We start from the raw sequence: 21,624 nt of genomic DNA, 5'->3' as shown, positions 1-21,624 counted from the left end.
TCAAAGCAGAGCAAGTATGGACAAAAACAACGATGATCAAGGCCTGGACTGCTCACTTCAGAGGAGGATAAAAACACTTGGTGTATTTAGTTTGGCAAAACAAAGAAAGCGGGGTGTGGGAAATGGGGGAGCCAGGAAAGTTAGAGCTGAGGGCCAATATCACCATGAGAACAAGTGCTTATAAGCTTAACTCTGCAGACAGAACAGCAAAACACGAGAACAGCCCTGTAGTAAGAGTGGCAGGAGCAAAATCAGGTCTTTTAAATGAACCTGGAGTTTATAGAGAGATTGTATGGTGTGTTTGACTGCAGTGGCAATGAGATTGGATGACCAAGAGATCCCATCTAGAGACCTACAGAGAATATTCTAACAGAATTCCCATAGGTGAATATTTAGGGCTAATAAATAGCAATGAGTGCAGCAGGCAGTACCTCCAACACATAAAGGGGTATGCTAGAAAAGGGGAAATAGAAAAAGGTAATGGAAATGAGATGACACCTCAACAAAATGTTTTTATGAAGGAGGTAACTAATTAGAGACCAGATGAAAATGCTAAAGTAACCAGAGAATAGAGACTTCTCTTTCTGTCTCGATACACCAAAAGCAAAACAGTCAGATTGAAACATAAAACATCTGGAAATTCAGTATATGTTCTTGTAAAATATGTAGTTGAGTGACTGAGTCAATTGTTATAGGAAGGCAGTGGGACAAAAAACTACTAGTCAAAAGAGGACTGTACATATATAAATTATGAGAAAATGCATTTTTGTCATACTAGCATAAAATCCATAAGCAGCAGAAAATTAATCTCCTCAAATTTAAGTCTCTTAAATATTATGGACCAGAAAGAGCTCTAACATAATGTGGACAGGCCTTCTCATCCATCAGTCTTTATAATACAGAGCTTCTTATGTCTTTCTCTTGGTTATGCAAAAGTGGCTCCTGTCAGAGACAGTCTTAGCTTGGATGGTCATGGATCAGAGCCAGTGCAAATACACACTTCCACACTTAAGAGACACATTTCTATACTGCTCTTTCTATATTTCTGTATTTTTATGTAGTGAAATGAGGCAACCAGGTGCCACTGATTACCAGGTAGTGGGCATGAGCTTGTGTTAAGCCCACCTGTGCCTGATTAGGACGGGCCCCCACTGCACATGAGCAGGATTAGGGGGCCAATAAAAGGTGAGGGCTGAGGCACAGGCTCAGCTCAGTCCTGGGCAAGCCAGTGAAGAGGTTGTCCAATCTGGAGCAGTAGCACTGAGCCAGGCTAAGCAATCCTGAGGGCAACAGACTCAGCCACTATTTGTGGACTTCTGCTGGAACACCTGTTGGACCTCAGAGCCCCATGCCCTAAGAGAGGTTTGTCTTGCAACATTTTTATATTATGTTTCTGGGGTTTTTTTATACTTTTGTACCAGTGCTCAGAGGGTAAGTTTGCATACAGCTTAAATCTTCCAGAAAGACACTTCCATTAGCGGCCAGGGAATGAATCTTACTTTGTTATTTAGTGCTTTCTTAATTAACTTCTAAAATGTCTTCAGAGAAACAAGTGGTATGGACATGGTGTTCAGAAACACAAAGTCTACTCATTCCAGATAAGTGTTTTACTTTCCAGAGCACTGCAAAATGTCTCTTTGGCTTTGTACATATATGCAAGAATGATACAGTACATAGGTCCCATGCTCCCAACATACAAAGCCAAGTCAACCATGAAAAACTGGAGAAGACCAGATTTTATCCTTTCCTCCAGCACAGCCCTGCATCACCTTCCAAAAGCAAAACAAAAGGGAGAGAACAGAGATATTAAAAGAAACTACATAAACAGGAAAACAACTTCTCTCTGTACTGGGAGAGATCTCCTGGCCAGCAATGTCCAAGCTTTACTGAGCAAGATAGGATCTTCATTCCAAGGCAGAGAAAGAGGGGAGGGAGGGAAGGAGGGACATGCTCCATGAACCCTCACCTACCCACAGACCCTGTGTGGTTTCTATAGCAGCACAATAGCAGGCATTTTTTCTCTCTCCACAAGAAAGCCTGAGTAATGTTCTGCAATTATATTAGGCTGCATTTTAATCAGATTTTATCTTCTCTAAAGCTTGCATTTTTTTCCCATTTCCTGCTTATGTAACAATCCCATACTCTAGTCCAAGAAGCAAAAATCTCAGGGTTTTGCTCTCCTTTCAGGGTTGCTCATCTGCTGGCAGTATATTTTTGTGCTGGTTTGTGCCACCTCACATGCAGACTTCTTTGATCTGGAAAGAGGAGGGGGAAGCCCCAGTGGTGAAATCTCTTGAATTTAATGCCAGTTCTAATGCCTCATTCAAACATGTACATGAGAGAGATTAGCAGAACTTTTGTTTTCCATTTTAGGAATGCCTCAGGACCTGTGTTAAGCCCTCTAAAAACTGTGGCATTAAAGTGCCTCTTGACTTGATCAGGCCTTGTTCTGAAGTGGAAAGATACTGGCAACCTTACATTTCTGATACAAATTTTTTGGTGAGAAGGATGTACATTCAAGTCATGCCTACATACTACAACAGAGAGTTATGATGAGTGAGTGTGTAGGTTGCAAAGTCAAATGCAGAAAATGTAGGAAACAGCAGAAATAAGATTGCTTGGGCAATCTTAACTCATCCTCCCACATGCATATGCATTTTCTTACAGCCTTAAGCACATAATGTCATACATTTATACTGTCTCCTGTCATACCAGCAGTCTGTCTTCCATTTGCCCATGGGAACAGTACCTAAATATAATTGAAGCTCAGGATGTTATTCAGCATTTCCTTTAAATCTTCAATTAACGGGGCCCTGGTGCAACACAGGTTGTATTCCCTTAGTACAGGAATTACTAACTCCTTTGTAGGCTTGTTGAGGTGTATAGCAAAGAAACATAAGAAAAGCTCAGACTGTAAGTGGACTAGGCTGCATAAGTCTAGTATGTACATGCTACTTAGACCTCTTTTTAGTTGGTTCCTCATCTTGAAACACCTCAGTGCTTTCTACCCATAAATATTCTGTAGCAAAGTGCCATAGACACTGCTTTGAAGCAGGAACTGCCCTGAGGCCTCCGAGATGAGCAGTTGAACCACCAGGAACAAGTCCTCTTTCTTAACCTGAATGCACATCACATCTCTCAGGGCAGTGGAACGATTGTGATGGGAATACTAAGAGCACCACATCTCGGGCTACATGCTAGACCAGGTGCCTGAGCTTGTTTCTGTACGTGTCACAGACCTGGGACCACAGGTCTTTGTGTAATTGTGGAGAAATTCCACACTTCAGGGATTGTAGAGAAAAGAGGCAACTTAAACATATGGGAAACAAATGTGACAGTAGAACATGTTGGGCCAGGTACCTGGCAGGGAAGGGTGGTGGGATGGGCAAGAGCTCCCTGGGAACAGCAGGCACAGGGCTTCCCACCTGTATTCCAGGTGCAGCTGATGCAGGGATGAGGGCAATCAGGGGAAGAAATGCTAATTTTGCAGGAAGAGAGGAGGAAAGACAGGCTTGCTTAGCCAGGAAATGGTGCCTGTGAGGAGAGATGATAATTACCTGCTGCCAGCTCACACAAGAGGGATCATGGAGGAGAGGAGAGCTCCTTAGAGCAAGAAGCAGATTGTTAGAGGTTTTGCCTTATGAGTGGGTTTTGCAGACCTTAAATGCCTAAAGAAAGTAGACACTTCACTACTTCTGCTCTTCAGTAGGCACTGGATCCACATAACATTTTAAAAATGCAATTATTCTAAAAAATGTGTAATGTTTTTTAAAAAGTCTGCAACTATAGAGATTTCCATTAAAAAACAGGTGATCTAAAACATATCATTGATAATCCAAACTAGATAAATAATGAAAAGGTAACAGGAAAATTGGGAAATAAATTATTCCTAGTTGGGAACAACTACTAGTAAGCTATTTAGCTACATAGATATTCAGGCTATGAGAAGCTTGTTATATTTTGCTTCACAGTGTTTCTCCATCATAATGTTCTATATTCTGCTTTGTTTGAGGCTACAGCCAATTGGTGATGCTTTGTGAAGGATGGGGTTTAAGGTATTTAAAGGAGCAAACACTGCAACCTAAGAGATAACAGCCCTAAAAAAGTTATTCATCAAAGTTTCAGGACAGTCATTAGCATTTACACAATTACTATGCAGGCAGATGACTATGGATAGGCAGCCAAGAATTGTCAGAGGAATGGCATTCATTTTTATTTGCAAAAAAATGAGACTGGAGCTACTGCAACACCCAACATTTTAATAACAATCCATTTTTCAACAATACACTTTTCAGCTGGCTAAACATGCACAAGAATTAAATGCAGGAAGCACTGTCAACTATGTTTGTTTTCTGTAAATCCCCTTGTGATGATGATGAACTACACCATAACAGAGAAGGAGAGTTTCGAGTTATGGTATAGATGACTCATAGAGTCTCCATGGTTTGACAAGAGCACGGGGTTTTTACTAAATAAAGCAAGTAGCCAAAGTAGTCAGTCCAAAAATAGAAGTCACACTTAGAAGAATGCAGCTCCTAGAGGAATTACAAATTCCATCTACCAAAAACACAGAGGTTGGTATGCTGGGGCATCTCTGCTGAGGATATTGTGCAAAAGCCATTAATTCTTCATCTGGAATGTAAATCTGTGCCGTCCAAATGGGATTTAAGTATTTCAAGGTAGGACTTCAGTTCCTGGCTGGAACCAGTTTTAACCGGTTGGGCAATTTTCATGGTGGTTTTTATATTTGCTTTCTTCCTCAGAGCCCAGAGTTATTTGCCCTGTGCTACCTGTGGCTTGGTATGGCTGGAATGGGTCCCCAGGCAAGGAAGGAAGTGGGGCCCTGGTCCTGCCTGCTGCCAGCTTTCCTCCTCTCTTCACCCCTGGCAGGGCCTCCCCTACCAGCAGGCTTTGGGGTAATTGCACTGCTTGCAAAGTCAAAAGGGACACTGCTGCTGCAGTGCATTCAACTGCATGTTTTAAGGTTTAATGCCATCTTACTAATAGGAAGGAAGGCATCCATTCCAGATAGAAAGCAAGCATTTCCACTCATTTCTTATGCTACACCAGCGCACTTTTTCCTTCTTCCTAAAAATATTTGGTAATTTTGAAAGCAGACTCTCGTTTGCCCAAAATACCCTGGAGATGGGTTTCTGTGTCTGAACTGCAACTTGCTTTTAACAGTCTCACTGAATTCTCAAAAACAACCAGACAAATTCAATTTGTTCATCCATTAGTCCTGGGTTTGGGCTTTTGGGGTTTGGGTTTTTATTTTGGTTTGGGTTTTTTTTTCAGAATGAATTAAAGATATCTCCAGCAAATGAGAAAGGAAAAGGCTAACAGAGAACAACTTCTCTAGCTTCTAGCTAGAAGTTGAAGGCATAAGAGACCAGTACAGATTGTGCTTGAGTTCCTTTGTGCACTGATGCACCATAGCTTGGGGTGAGCTTTGTCCAGGAGCCTAGAAGTTGTTTGTGATTTAAACTGGATTTAAACTATGTCCTGAGAGGAAGCTTCTGTTCACCCTTTCCAAAATAAAGCCCATCACTATGAATGTTTGTCAGACACAAGTGAAGATGTGAAAAAAAAAAACTGTGCTTGACCTACTTCCACTGAGAAAGGTCCTTCTCCTGGGTGCACACTGGGGTGGCAGGTTTGCTGAGAGGGACAAATGTGAGGCCAAGGGAGCAAGCCAGCTGGCTAAAGGCAGAGGGACTTCCTACCCTGCTTTGTTGCAAGTAAGTTTGACATAGGGTTTACTTCATTCCTGATGCCCAGGGAGTCACAGTGCCGCAGCACAGCTGTGGCAGGGATGTCAATACAGCACAGCGATTGCCCTCTGCCCAGATGGGGTGGGTGGCCTGGACTAGAGGCAGCCTCACATGTTCTAGCAGGTGACTGAGCTCTTCCAAGGCTCTCATCGGTGGAGAAGCCATCATTTAGGAGGCAGGACTGGGCTTGGGGTTGCTGTTACAAAACACAAAAACCTCTGCAATATAATCTAAACCTCCAAGGCAGCCAGTGGTGCATCTTCATTTCAGTATTGCTCCTGTTCAGCTGTAATGACAACTCTCCATGCTTCCTGTGTCGGGGACACTTCCCTCTTGCTTGGAGCAGGTGGCAGAGTGAACGTGTGCATCCCTGTGACTCCCCATCAGTGGGTTCCCTCTGACCTGGGGACTTCTTACAGTACCTGGCAAAGGGAGGACCAGAGCTCCATTCAATATCAGCTTGAAATACATGGCATTTTGAATTGAAGATGAAGTGGTATTTAAATGCAAAGTGAGACCCCTTATTCATTAAAGTAGGTAAGAAGATGCTCCATTACATACTACCTTACAACTGGTGCAGTGTATGTTTTGCCACAGGTCTGGTTCCACCTCTGTTGATGTTGGTAACAAAGTCCACATTAATTTTCATAGTGTGGTAATAGAATTATTCACATTCAAATGTTTCATTTGTAAAGTAGACTGTTCCTTTTAATTTGAAAAATAATTTTGACCAAGACTTACTTGTAACTCAAAATATGATTTGAAATTTCTGAAATTAATGCTAAGAATCAGCACTGAACTAGCTCTAAAGGAAGCTATGTGCTTGCTAAGAGTGCATAGAAAAAATTGTGTGAGCAGTCAGGCTTAAGAGCAATTCCAACTACAGTCAACTACTGGAAAATTAGTCAGTGCTGAGATTTAATAAATATTGGGTTTTACTGCATTCTAGACAAAAGTTTGCTGTATCTGCAGACCTAACTACAAACAATAGTAATTCTCCCCAGTGGTTATTGTCAGCATCTCTCCAGAATTCCTATGGGCATGAAAGGGAATAGGTTTTGAACACAAATAATTAGGAGAATAAGTTGAATAAGATGTTATTCCAGCCATAGTACTGAGCTGTAGAGGCAGACAACAGCTGACTCACTGCTTAGAATCACGCATTCTCTCACGTCTTGGCATCTGAAATAGCTGAAACATCACAAACTGATAATAGGATTTCTAACTAAGAAGTAGAGGTATTTTGCATTAATATTACATGCAGTTATGAATAAAACATTACTACGTAGATAGAGTGGTTTTCACTTATATCTGAGCAGTAACTGCAATCTCAGCTGTTTCACAATATGTATTTTTTCAAAATAGCAGAAGGCAGTCGTACATTAAGGATCCATTCTCTACTGGTATGTATGAATCAGCTACCAACTGAAGTTGCAATTCACTATCCTGTCCACTCAGCAAGCAGTACAACTACATTATTACTGATTTAGGGAAGATTATAATGTTATAATTAAATCTGAGATTAAAACTCACAAAAAAAAAAAGTCAATGCTCAGTAAAAATATTTTGGGGGAAAACACAATTGGCTGAGAGTACAATAGAGGATAATTTTATCTAACTTTATTCATACAGTATTTTCTAAATGAACATTTATATTCATTAATGAGCATCCCACTTTCTTTGACTAGCGAATCATTTGCAGAAGTAGAGACCTTTGTTCAGAGTTATAATAAGATACTGTGCTTACAGAAAGAAATATTTTTTTCAAGACTCTCCGGAAGATGTACAGCAGCTCACTATGCCAATTTAGCTTACAGTTTTTCCTAATACTAGGACAGACTGTCCTTTAGCTGGCAAAGCAATATTAAACAAGGATACTTTATTTATCATGTCTTGGTGTTTTAAATAAAATGCAAAGGCAAATTGTGTGGGTCTTGATTTGTCTTTCAGGGTGTAGCTCCACCCAAAATTGAAAAAGTGCCCAATATATTTTCAGGAGAAAGGTCTTCAAATATGAGAAACGAATCATGGAACAAGTAGAGAATGGAAAACAAATTCTAAAGAGGCAAAAGTGGGTTGTAGTTGGCATAGGGGTGGGGAGAGAGACAGGCCCTGAGGGCTGTCTGGAAACAGCCCATGGTAGTACTCCAGGAAGTGAGAAGTCTGGGTAGAATGCTCTCCCCCTATAATATTTCACAGTCCGTAATGTGTTGGTTTCTTAAATTGTGCCATACCACTGTGTTTTGCAGGTGGTTGCTTCAATTGTAGCATCCTCAGAGTTTTGACAGTCACCAAGTGCTACAGCAATGATACGCAGCAAGATGAGCCCTGCTGCCAGTCCCACCTCCTGGCTCTGATGGTGACTACTGACTGCTCAGCCCAAGCAACAGGAGGAACTGCAAATACAATTCATGTAACTCAGAAAACTGAAGAGCTGTTGCCCTGAGCAGAGAGACACACGGGCAGCCAGAGATGCAACAGGGAGATCAGGAGAGGTAAGAATCCCTTCTCTTTGCTTAGTTCAGCCCAGTCTTGGTGCACATCAGATCAAAAGCTTACTGACATCCCTAGGGTTTCTGAAGCTCAGTGGCTTTGGCTCAGAGCTTCCAGGAGGTGAGTGTATCCCTGGATCTAAGGCATCTTGAGTTCCGCCGCTGACAGCAGTAGGTACCAAGATGTAAAGAGACAGTGGACACCTCAAAGGGCAGTGATTATGGGCCTGCCTCTGGTCACTTCTCAGGAAGTCCCAGTCCCCTCACTCCATCCTTATGCCACTCACCCTATTCACAAGCCAAGTCCAACCAGACTCCATACCTTCCCCCACCACCACTTTCCTGTGCTATACAAATGTACAGACTGAGCCCAGCCCTTGCACGTGTCTACCCAGCCCTGCTCCATTTCTGGAGCTCGCTTTTGGAACCTGAGCCAAAAGTGCAGCTTCCACATTGGCAGCATTCCTGCAGGCTTCTGTGCCAGACCATCCTTGCAGCTGAGGGCTTGCTGGGCAAGAAGACAGAGCCTCCCCTGTCCCCCCGCCACTGCTGATGGAACACCAGACAGCTGCTGGCTGCTGCCCCGGAGGTCCCTAGAGGAGAGCACTGCCAGCTCTAGGTTTGGGTGTGTGCTTACAGTCTCACTGGTGACATGGGCTGTGGCACACAGCAGAGGTGGTGTGCAAGAGGTGAAGTGGCCTGGGTCTGAGGTCAGGAAGCCCTGGCTCTTAGGTCAAACTAGTCTGTTCACCCTCGTGAGGGTTTTTTCTTTTTTAGTTTGATTTGGGTTCTTTTTTTTCTCTCCATGTCTTTTCACTTATTTTCCCCTGGCTGATTGCCATAAAGGTCTGTTACCATGCAAGAAACTGCTGGTTGCTTGTAGGTGAAATTTGTAGCTTCAAGTGGGGCTTTGTCAGGGGATGTATGAGAAAACATAAGCACTGTGGGTGTGTGGGGCTGCTGAGGCTCCAAGGGAGAAACTGCCAGAGCAGGCAACAAAGCTGGATACAGAACACAATTTACATTTCATCACATAGTACTGGAGGACATATACTTCAAGTCTAGAAAATGAAGCTGTTATTACAAGATGAAAATCCTTAAGACAGGAGGCTTAGGTTTTGCCTTGCTGCAAGGCTGTGCTCTCAGGAGCAAGGGCTGTTGTGAAGAGGGAAGGGACATGCTCTGATTCACCCTGGGATCCCTCAGCAGCTTCCAAGTTGTGTAGCAGTTGTTTTTCTTACAGTCACCAAATGGCTTTTGTTCACCTGCCAAATTCATCTGGCTTGTCCTACCTTGCAGCCCTGGGGGAAGAAAGAGCAAACCCAACTAGTGTATGCTATAGTCACATCTAAGGCAAGCTCCTCTGAGCTCAGCCATACTTCCACCCATGAAGACGATAAACTGCACAAAAAGATGTACAATATCTTTCAAGGAGACAAATGGAAACAATATGTGCTGTATCACGTACCAGCAGGCTGGTTTTGTGATGCATGCTGGGATTTTTTTGAGAGAGCCAGAATAAAATTAGGAGGATCTGCAAGAAAGCCCAAACAAGACCACTGAAACAAGAACCATGTGATCTTTTGGATCAGCCCCATAGCTCCAGGTGGTTTATTCATCCTCCTCCTAATGCCTTTCTACATACTTGCTTTTGGAGTCCTCAGAATTCAATTTTACCTAGAGGAAACATGCTGTACCCAAAAATATTATTATGAAAAAAAAATAATGATACATGTAGCTGATTTTCCTACTTGCAGGAAAATCAAGAAAGAAATTTACACACAGTTCAAGAGGCCTCTTTTCCATTTTCTTTTCTCTCTCTTTTCCCTTCCCATCCTCCAAGCCTGCTGGTAGATATTCTGGGTGTATAAATTGTAGCCATGGAGCATGCATTTCTATAACATGCTCTGCTGTACAGCTAGATATAAAACATGTAGTTAGCCCTCTCCAGCAGACCATAAATATTGAGATATTCACCTAGCTGTTTGCTATAATGCTGTATTCCTTCCAGTTCTCAACTGTATAAAAAAGAAGTTGAATCACCTGGTTTCTTGTTTTCCCCATCTGTGGAATGAGGCAATAATGTTTCCCATCAACATCAAGTGCTCTAAAGTGGGTGGATGAAGAGCACTATCAAGGTATGATTAATTGTTAGTACAAAAGTAGCTTGCAAAAAACCCGTGCAGGTTCTTTCAGTATGCAAGTGAGGCCAGGTTGTGCTGGCAGAAGATGAAAGTTGGGGGAGCTTTCAGGGAGTGAAATCCGATGACTCCCTAGCAGGGATTAATTTCTATCAGCTTGGCAAGGTGGCAGAGCCACCCATAGACTGCTGAGTCAAAGATGAAGTAAAAAAGCCTGAAGGCTTTTCATCCCCTTGTTGTGTCAGTGGTGCTTCTCTACTGGAGGATGGCCAAAGCAGCTTCAGGAGGACCTCCCGAAGACTGTCTCTGGCCCACAGAGCTTCACAGGGCCTTTGCTATTAGCCAGAGTCAGATGGAAGGGTGATGCTTTTATACCAAATCAATCCATTTGCAAAAATATGCAAAAATATGTAGGATCACATGATGATCCTGACTGCATGAACACTGATGCTGTGAAGTTTCTTAGGCCCAGCTTTACTAAGACATTTAGGGACAGTGATGCTCAGAGACACAGATCAATTCTTTGGGTGCAGAAGTTCAGCTCATTTTCTTCTCTTCAGAAAGCAGAGTGCTGGAGGTTGCCTGTGGCTGCCCAGAGGTAAAAGTGCTGATCTAGAAAGCAGGAGACCCATATTCAGTGCTCTCCTCAGCCTAGGAGTCTCCTCCATCCACTGTACTGCATACTTCTATGGAAGGCATTCCCTGCCTCTTCTCTCAAAGCAGAGTAACAGTACAGAAAATAAACAAGCATCAGAAGGCCAGAGAGAGAGAGAGAGAGAGAGAGAACAAACAAGAAAGCAACTCATATTGTTGTCCACTCATGTGGGCATTCAGCTGAATGAAGGAGGCTTTGACTCCAGTCTGCTTTCAGAAGAACTTACACATTTTTATCCTGTCCTTTACAGCACTAAATATTCAGGTGGGGGAGGAAACAACTATGATTTTTATTTTTTGAAATACAGAAGTTTTCAGTCTAAATTTGCTTGATTATTATTGGCACTTGCTGACTCTGAGCTATAAGAGGATATTAAATGCCATATGCTGTCATCCCATCTGTGAGAATGATTAACATGAACACATCCTCTCTTGAAAAATGAAAGGTTTCTCCAGTAAACTGATCCAGTGGCTGTTGCTAGAATGCCAAATCCCATATGAGCAGAGACAGACCCATGATTCATTAATACTTCTAGCTGGAAAGGTAGAGGCTGTTACCTTGTTGATGAATGTAACCTCCTGTCTCTCCTGAGAGCACAGACTGGAAACCAGCCCGAGGCAACTTTTATTATTATAATGAGACACTGTGGCAAGTGTTTAGACCTCCCCTGGAGCCCTCTTGTGCTAGGTGGAATAAGGGGCAGTCCATGAACCAAACAGCTTCACAGACCAGTCCCCTTCTCAGCCTGTTACTGTCACAGTTCTCTGCAGTTTCTTACACTGGGGCCAGCTCAGCACTGGGGCAGCCTAACATTAACCAGCTTGGGGCAGGGAGGTGAATTTGTTAAGGTCATGGACAAGTGCTAGCATTTTGTGGCATTCATTTTCTCCCTCCTGCTGTCTCTGCTTTTGAGAGCAGCAGGGATTGACAATGATCCAAACCTCTCAAATACTCAAAGTGGGAGTGAAAGTCACGTTCAATTACCTCTTAATTGTTAAGCAGGGAGCCAGCAGCTGAGATATGGGGACAGGGTAACATGTCTGCATGTGTCCTGCACCCCAGGCTTGCTGCTAATACTGGCCTGTCTGTCACAGACATTAAATGCTGCTCCAACCCATTTTTGTAGGCCAGTACTTTGTTACTCATTATCAGATTTCTCATTAAAGGGACAGCATCAGATTTTACTCTTTTAATCTATTTTCTGGTAACCCAGGGATGACAGTAGACATTAATGCCATAGGCACCACAACACTTGAACCCTTGACTTCCTTGCACCTGAATCCTGAGAAATGTCATCTTAAAAACCATTTAGATAAACATGAAAAAAGAATAAAGGTGTTTGTACTTCTTGCCAAACATTGGTGCATAAATAGCATAGTAGAACCCTGCGGAAAGGCAATATTTTATACCAAATCTTGAATAGAAATATATTATTTTTTTTTAAATATGTTCAATGGAAAGGAAGATTACACTCCAGCAAAACTAAAAGTAAACATTTTGCAAGAGCAGCCAACAATAAGGTAGTTGATGTTTTAGAATTAATCTTTTGTCCTCTGAGGTCTACAGCTTAGAGTCATGGTAATGCAGAAGCAAAGAAAAGCATTGAATAGTGGAAATCAATGAAAAAGTTATCACTTAGTAGTTGCTGAGTTGGACCAATGTTGTGCATTTTGAAAATATCTTCAGAGATTTATTGCTTAATCAAAAGCAATAAAGCAGATTCAAATCCCAGCAATCCAACAAAGTCTCAAAACCACATTGCAGAAATTAATGTTAACTCTGGAAGCTGCTGAGGTTGAACTTGCGGGACCCGAAGTAGCCACGAAACCCTCTGAGATTATCATCTGTTAAGGCTAGACCCATTATTGGTAGTAATTTCTCCTGTGTTTGTAAGTTGGTTAATCACCAAAAGACAGCTTGAATGCAAGGCAGAGCTGGGAGCTGGAGGAACTTGTAAGACAAATTCCTGGCTGACAGCAGATTTTGAAATGAGCAAGCAGAAAAAGTAGGGAATGAAGTAAGACAGCCTAGTCACATCACACTAAGCTACTGGCTTGTTGGGATGGAGAGGAACAAACACTGGTAAAGATAAGAAATACTTGTAACTTAGTATTGAAGTGTTTGATAACTGCTCTACCAGCTTCAAAATAATCCTGAAGTTTAAAGCATATTAAAAAAAGCCTTATAAAGAAATGTGACCCCAAATACTCAGAAACTACCCCTACATAAAAGAGAGAGGTAAAATAACATAGTAATGCTTCAGTTACAAAATGCTAGGAGGAAAATTACATGTAATTCCAGTCCCATTGCTATTTTCTTTACTGCTTTAAAGGAATGCAGTAGATTACCTGCATTAGACAGGCAGGCTTAGAAAGCAGTAATTTTTTACAGGCTGATGTAGTCTCAAAGGCTTTAATGCCTTTGGAAATGTCTACATAGCAAAATAAAATAGCATGGTAAACCTCAACAAGCTTTTATCTTGCTATTACAGATAAAACATAGCAGGTAGAAAGGGCTTCCACATCAGCATGTGTCTATAACATCCATATAGAGCCTTGGGGTGGTTTATATTCAGGTTGCTGGTTTGTGCTCCTGTGTCAGTCCCTCTTGTGTTGTGTAGACATGTTTTGTCTTACAGCCAGCAGACATGGATGATAATGATGCCTAATTAATGGAGCTGCCCTGCACCCAGCTGTAATCTGAACAAGCCAGGGACACAAGTGATTGCATGCAACACCAAACAGTATCACTGTCAGCAGAAGGTTAATTCTGCATATCATGTCCATTTTAATTGTGATACCAAGAGAATAGAGCTTGTTAAGAAAGATCTGCAAGGGTGAAAGTTTTTAGAACACACAGACCCATCTAGGTTCCTGGGTAGTGTTTATTGTTGAGTATTTGGTAGCTTATAACTCTATGGATGATGTCTGAATGCCAAACCATTTGGGGAATTATTGGATACAACAAGAGAAAAAATGGCCAGGGAAATTGTTTATCTTTAGATTATCTCAAATCCAGCCTAGAAAATAGTGAACAGAGGTCTGGGCTTGGGTTTTTTTGTTGTTTTGGTTTGGGGGGTTTTTTGGGTTTGGTGATTTTTGTTTTTTTGGGGTTTTTTTGGCTAATATCTCCTGCCTATTGTTTTGAAATAGTTTAAACAATCTTCATTGAGACTGCTACAGGCACTGTGGTGTGGCAGGTGCTGATCAGATAGAGCAAAGCAATTGGGGGATCTAGTTTAAGGGGAGGAGTGAGAGGAATGCCCCTAATTTGGATTAACAGGCACCTAAATGGGCTTTGAACAAGAAAACAAGGCAGAAAATGGCACATCAGTAGCATCAGAAAGGGCAGCTTGCTGTGTCCATGCTTTGCCAGTCCAGGGGCCATCACTTACTTTACAATTACACAAGTTTGTTACTGTCAACATAATTCACTTCAACACTGAATCATTACATTCCTTTACCCTTTCTACATCACCACTAGAGTAATCTGCATCTTAATTCCCTTCAGGAGCTGCACTTTTATACATTGCTTGTTAGGGCTAGTTGGAAAACAAGAGTTGTTTTTTCTCCATTGAAAACTAAACTGCTTACATCAAAAAATCTAACCTACACACCTGAGATACATCTTGTCCAAAGAAAAATTTTTAAAAATATTGATGAAAATGTAAACCCAATTTCTTTCAAATACTGATTTTTTTCCACTTCATTTAATTGAGAATGCTCTGATCAGGAAGAAGATCCTAACCTGCTAGTAAGGCCATCTATGCATTAGCTGGTATAAGTAAAATTTCCAGTCGAGTTGAGGAACACAACAGAAAAGAGACTTACCTTGTCCTGCTCGTTCCAGCTGCTTGCCAGCACAACAGCACATTTAGCCTGAAGCTCACCTGGATGCTAGAAATTTGCCAACCCAAAACTTGGGCTGGGTTAATTTATCCAAGAGATAACGTGTGTGTCCATCACTGTGACAAACACACTTTGGGTCGTGTCTGTGCCCGTAACTCTACATGGCTGCAACACATCTGTATGAATGGCTTTGCATTGATAACCTCTGGTGTACATTTTGCTAAAGCAGATGATGAAAAAGCAGGCAGTCTTTCCAGCTGAGAAATATCCTCACCTTTTCCTATTACAATAGTAGCAAAAGGGACCCAACAAGGTCACGCAGTCCAAACCCACCACCCCCACCCCAGGCAGGAACAACTAAATTTAAACCATCTATCACAGGAACTGCTAACTATACTCTTCTTGTCTGCTCACACATTCTTTTTAAACCAATCTTAACCTTTCTCTTTCAATTAAAAGAGGATGGATGACATCTTTCTTGCTCAATAGACTTCCTGCTGTTTCTCTCTTTCTGTGTTTGTTTTTTACTGGATATTTTTCAAAGTCAAATGCCCTTCCTAGAAATCTGGGCACCTTGCTGTTGGAGCTAAAAGTGCTGTCAGAGTTCACTATTGATTAAAGTGTGTAGACTGGGATTGATGCCATGTTTTCTTAAGGAAAACAAATGCTTTCAGGAGAAGAATTGGTCTATATATCATTGTGGGCACTGAGATATGTGTTATGTAGACGGTATGTTTGCTGTTTCCTATCTGATAATTCCTTGATTTTATGGGACAGATTCTCAGCTTGCATAAACACAATTTCAAATATGACTGACCCATGCCAGCATAAGCTAAACACAAAGCTGGCTCTCAGGCTCTTGGTCCTGATAGGGTACTTGAGCAACCTTAAATGAGAATTCACAGCATTTCTCTGTGGCTTCAACTGCACCTTATGGTATTTATTAAGAAAAAACACAAACCTGTGGGAAAACACTTATTTGTCTGTAACATACACTACTGAGGAAACTGCAAAGAACCTTTTTTGAAATAGAGATATAACTTGCAAGATGGTAAGGCTCAAGAGTATATTTTGGCCAAAAAGCTGTGCCCTGATGGAAGACAGAAAAGTCCAGACCAGAAGGAATCAGCTTTGATCAATAAATGTAGCATAAACACAGCTATCACGTAATTACGTCTCTGCCATTCCCTCCTGCAAAGACTGTAGAGTCAAGGAAAGCCCTAGAAAAAAAAGCTCATGAATACAGAACAGCCATTTTCTCATATTTCAGCTGATGCAGAAAGAAGTAGCAGTCTATCCATTTTCACTGCCCAGTTTTTTAGTGGTCCTGAGCAGGGTCTGGATGGTAAACACTTCATAAAATGGAGAAAATAAAGGAAGTCTCCTGCCCATTTTCTTCTCATATGTATTAAACTAATTACTCTGCTTTAACAAGGGGAACTTTGTTCTAAGAATTTCCAAGTTTCATTCCAACCCCTGCAGCTAATCATGACCACGGTCGCTGATAATGAGTAGTAAATTGTTATAGTCCTCAGAGCCTGATAGGTACATTCCAGCCTGCATCATGTAGCTCTGCTTCTCTATACATTATTGTTCACAGATGGTAGCTGTCAAACTCTGTCAACTTCATATACACATTCAGAGTTGCATCCGCATTCCTGGAATTTATGACTGCACAGCCCTCACCTTCTAAGGCCCTTAATTCAATAACATGTCACGTCCCTTCAGTCTCACCCAGCTTTAAAATACTTTCACCCACTTACAGGCCTTCCATTTAGGAAAAAAAAAACCCTACTGAGTTATTACAATGTAAATATTTTAATAGAAGAGGGGGAAAAGCCTATCTGACTTTAAACAGCCCCATTATTACGTTAAGATTGATGGTCAGGAGCTAATGGAGCATTTGCTTTAATAGTTTATTTAACTACATGGAAAGTGGCTATAGATATGTGTATCTATTGACTGACACATCATTGAGTCTTTGAGTAACAGAACATAATATAAAAAGATATTTGCAGGGGCTTTGTTGTCTAAAGGGTATTATTTTGTCTAATATTGAAATCCCATGCAAAAAAAATTACAATTTTTCATTTTATTTTAAAAGTTCTTCTTTTTAAATTAATAAATATTGTGCTTGAAGATGGATGTCTGAGGAATCTGTCACAATTAACCTGAATGAAAAAGGAGAAATTTCTTCCTTTGCTCAGACTGATAAAACAAAGTGCAAATAAGTAATCAAGGCAGTTAAAGCACTACAAATAAATTTTTAAATTTTTTTTTCTGCCTAACAATGCGAAGAAGTTACAAGTAAGCCACAGACCACACTTGCTGCATGTATCCCTCCTCCCTTGCTGGTCTCTTCTAGCCAAGCTCCTGTTGGCTCAGAAAAGGAAATCTGTAGAAGCACCTTTCCAGAGCTTTGCACTTTCAAATTGGGCTTAGCTCGAGTTCACCCAGGGCTGCCTTCCAGAGAAGACTTGAGTAAAGCAAGCTGCAGATGTGTTCTGTAACCTGACAGTGTCTCAGGGCTGGACACAAATCAGCCACAGCTCTGAGCTGGATCTGCTCTTGCGTTTCCCATCTCTGATCTCCTAAAAAAGGCAGCAAGTCTTTAAGACTGAGGGAAGATGGATTTTCATAGAACATGCATTATAAATCCTTCCTAAGGAGAAAAAACTTAAACTGCCCTCATGGCAAATACCAGAAACTGAAATGAGTGGTGCATAACTCTCCCCTGCACCACTGTATCCATAAAGACAGGCCCTTACTTAAAGGTTTGGGTGCATTTTTATTTTTTTTAGTTTCACCTCTTCTACAAATGAAGAGTGACAGACTGTTCCTCTTCTGACCCCCATGTGAGTGTCCTGGCAGGAGTGGACACCCTGGGAATGGCACACAGCCTGTCACCACTAACTTTAAAGCCACACATGCTGTGTCAGAGAACAGTCTCATGCCATGAACAAACTGAACTGAGTTTTCCTCCTTCGTGTCTTTCAGGCTAAAGTAAGCCAGTTCATAGCTATGAATGATGCAGTGGGACATAGCTGCTCTTGGAGAAACACTTCAATTACACCCCCACACCCCCCTTAGAAAGAGAACTGTGAGTAATCTGATAGGGGTTACTCTGAAACTCAGTTGCAGTGCTGGAGTCTCCCTTCCCTCATTAACCTTTTTAAAAGAACCTTCACTCTCACCAGTGTCTCTGGTGGGAGCTGGTGCCACCATTAATGGCATGCAGCACACACACTATGTCACATTTATGGGCATCTCCTCTGCTAATATCACTGCCATCCCATTGTCACAGCAGTGATGTATATGTCAGATGAGAGGTTTGTGAGACTGCAATTTATCCAGAGATGGATGTTCTGAGGTTGCTGCTGTGGTGACCTCAAGATCATATCACAGAGGGATAGCTTTAGAGTCTTCCTCACACAGGAGTGAATCCTGCCAAGGTGGAGATGTGGCTCATGTGAAATCTTGGGAATAATATTCTGAAAACAGTAAAACAGTGTGTTTTGTTGTCTTCCTTCACCTTATGTGAAAGGGCAACAATTTTTCCAAATTATTGCAAAAACACATTAAATGATACTTCAGTACTAGCAACAAGCAAGCTAAAAACGGCCCCTGCAATTTAGCTCAAGTTGTGATTTTAGGTCAGTGCATTCTCAATGAAGGTATGATAGACCAAGACACCTGGGACTGTAAGAAAAATAAATAAATAAATAAATCACCCCGTTAGTAATATATTAACAAGGTGAGGAATGTCTTGATAGTCTGTGATTTCTGAGTTTCTAGTCTGTTTTCCTCACTGTCACAGCTCTTCTGTCTAAGTGGGTAAATTGTGTGCAACCTCACTCTATCACAGAAGAGATAAATACATTCAAGACTCCAGAACTACTCAGATGTCACAGTAAAAGTAGCTGCAAAAGGGGCTGCATTATCAAAGGTCTGGACTTGAGTCAGGAAAACATCTTTAGTCAGAAAAGCTCTTCAAGTCACTGGGAGATTATGGTCTATTCACAGTCACACTGCCTCAGTGCTCTGTTGTTTGTCTCTTTGGAGAGCAGAAGGTTGTATGAAAGCCATTCAGTAAGAGCTTATCTGTTTTTAAGATATTGGAAGGGGAAAAAAGCAATTTACAGGCTGTGATTTTTAAAAGGCTCCTATGTATAGGCTTTTACTGTGACAAGACAATGTCTCAGTCTGTTCTGCATATTCCCTGGTGTTACAGGGCATTAAAAAAGGAGCATTACACAGCACACAACCTGCTAACAGAGCCACACCATCAACCAGCTGTGAAATCACTCAGCCAGGCCCATTCTGGCTCTTACTCTGTTCTGATTTCTTGATAACTGTTCAGCTAGGAGTATATAGGATGTCTGAGAAATAACTTCAAGGAATAATCTAGCCTTACTCAGAAAATCTGTCTTGATTAGGCAGTCATCTACAAGAAGGGAGCCATGGATACCAGTTACCCTCCTAGGTGCTGCTCTGTCATCTGTAACATTTGATGAAGATCCATGGGAGTGTGAAGAGCAGCAGTTAATACAGACAGTGAGTCAGTCCCAGTGAATCATATTGACCAGACCACTATCCTGTGTGATTCTGCAGTGACCTGCACTCAGGTAGCAAATGTAATTCTCTCTTCCTATTAGCGTGTTTTATTTGCATAGATTACCAAAATGCAGACTGCCTGAGCACAGCAAATGTGTCCACACTTCAGAAGAATGTGGCTTGGATCTTGACTGATAACATGAGTGTTAATATATGACAAGTAGTTACAACCCATACTCAAAAGAAAGTGATATAAAAGTTACATGAGTTTTGAAGGGACAGTTATATTTATTCACAAAATTTGAAGAAGGAGAACACTATTAACTTGCTCATACCCATGGAAAAAATTAGAGGTTACAGAGAAAAAAAAAGAATTGAATAATTTTAAGATTGCCTGGATTCAGATTTGCAAACTTTCTCCACCATTGCAGCATCTGAACCAAATCCAAGTGTTTGAAAGCCACTGAAATTTGCTCTTTCCAGTCCTCTCTAGTTCTATGCGCTGGTTGTTACAAACAAAAAGTCAGCTTTTTTCCCCTTAAATATCAGTTACATCTTAACTGGGGATACAGTGGAGCCACTGTGCTGGAGAATAGCTGCCAACCTGCAGCACATTCCTCCAGGTGCTGATTAGAGCCTCCTTATCAGGGAGCTTTGTGCAGGTGCAGCAGGGAGCACACTGCTCACAGGGGCAGCAGGCTGGGGAGCATCTTTCTGCTGAAACATCAGGGCCTGATTACACAGCATCATTGAGGAACACACACAGCATAAAAGATTTCTGATCCAAAATCCACAAATAATAATAACAAGCAATTTCTAATGTGAACAGAAGTCATTTTGCAAGGCAGGTTTTACTTCACCTTGCCAAGGGACTTAAATAGAAACATTCCTCTGTTGAGCAAGACTATGTGGAAAATAAACAGCTAAATCAGTAAACAATGAAACAATTTAGAACCGGCTTGTAACAAGTCCAAGAGATGCCTGTTTTTAAAAATATGTATGGGTTTGTAGTACACTACTTATTTCCAAAAGTGTTCTGTACCTTGAGCAGCAAGATTATGGATTCCCCTGTGAGTAGCAGGAGGACCTGGCAGGGTAATGAAGCATTAAGATTTTGGAGGGAACAGAATTTAACCCTGTCTGCTACTCACCTTCTTTACTGGAGCCTTGCTGGAGAAGATGATGATGGATGTGCAGTATTATGTTAAAAGGCCATGGCTAAGACACACCTCCACAGATAGCCCTGGGATGGGGAAGGGAGAGGCACAGGGTGTTACTTGCCAGCTAAGGAGGAGCTGCACAAAGAACACATTTCATGTGAAGAGTCCTCGCTGGGACAAGCAGTGGTTTAAACTAGAATTAGACTAATTATCTCAGCAGCAGCTGACAAAACCACTCCCTCCTCTTCAAACTAGTGCTCAATGTGATTTTTATTCAAGCAAAGTGCACTCAGCAATACAACCAGCAGTTTTGAAGAGTCCCAATGGTACAGCACGTCCAGTGTGCTCACAGAACTGTTACAGCTGGAAAAGAACTCTAAGATCACCAAGTCCAATGATGAACCCAGGGAAAAAAAAAAAATCCCACAAAAACCTCAAACAAACCAGAAACAAACAGAAACCATCATTCTGGCTATCATTCACTTCTCATGCTTCTGGGCACTATGGCCACCTAGCTGCTTGGAGCACGTTGGGACAGCTTTTTCTAGTTGGCATATCAGAAACAGAAATGGGTTTGGGTTGACCTTCACTCATAGGACAAGAAATTTCATTGTGTGGCAAGGTAGCAAGATTTTGTGATGTTATAATTCATAGGACTGAACTATTTCTGGGTAAGAAACATAAACCTTGATAAGAGATTTATGGCATTTGATTGCTCTAACAGCAAGAAGTTCAGAACACACTTATTTGGCCATTCTGATTTTCGTTTTTTTATTAATGTGAAGATGATTCAAGTGTAGTTGAATTGCTCTTTAACGGCTGGATAAGGTACTTGGGCTGTACTGTCACATATTAGTTTACATGTTTTTAATAAATATATAAATTAGATTGCTTGATTTAAGAAAAGGTACATTAGTAAGGAAGAGAGACATGATGTTACGACCTCCTCCAGGGAGCACAGGGTCAAGAGTTCTGTACATGTAACCAAGCAAGGTGAACAAGG

Source organism: Calypte anna, chromosome 4A (genome assembly GCF_003957555.1).
Source record: "Calypte anna isolate BGI_N300 chromosome 4A, bCalAnn1_v1.p, whole genome shotgun sequence".
NCBI classification, from domain to species: Eukaryota; Metazoa; Chordata; class Aves; order Apodiformes; family Trochilidae; genus Calypte; species Calypte anna.
The sequence above is the reverse complement of the archived record's forward strand: the minus strand, read 5'-3'. Positions refer to the sequence as shown.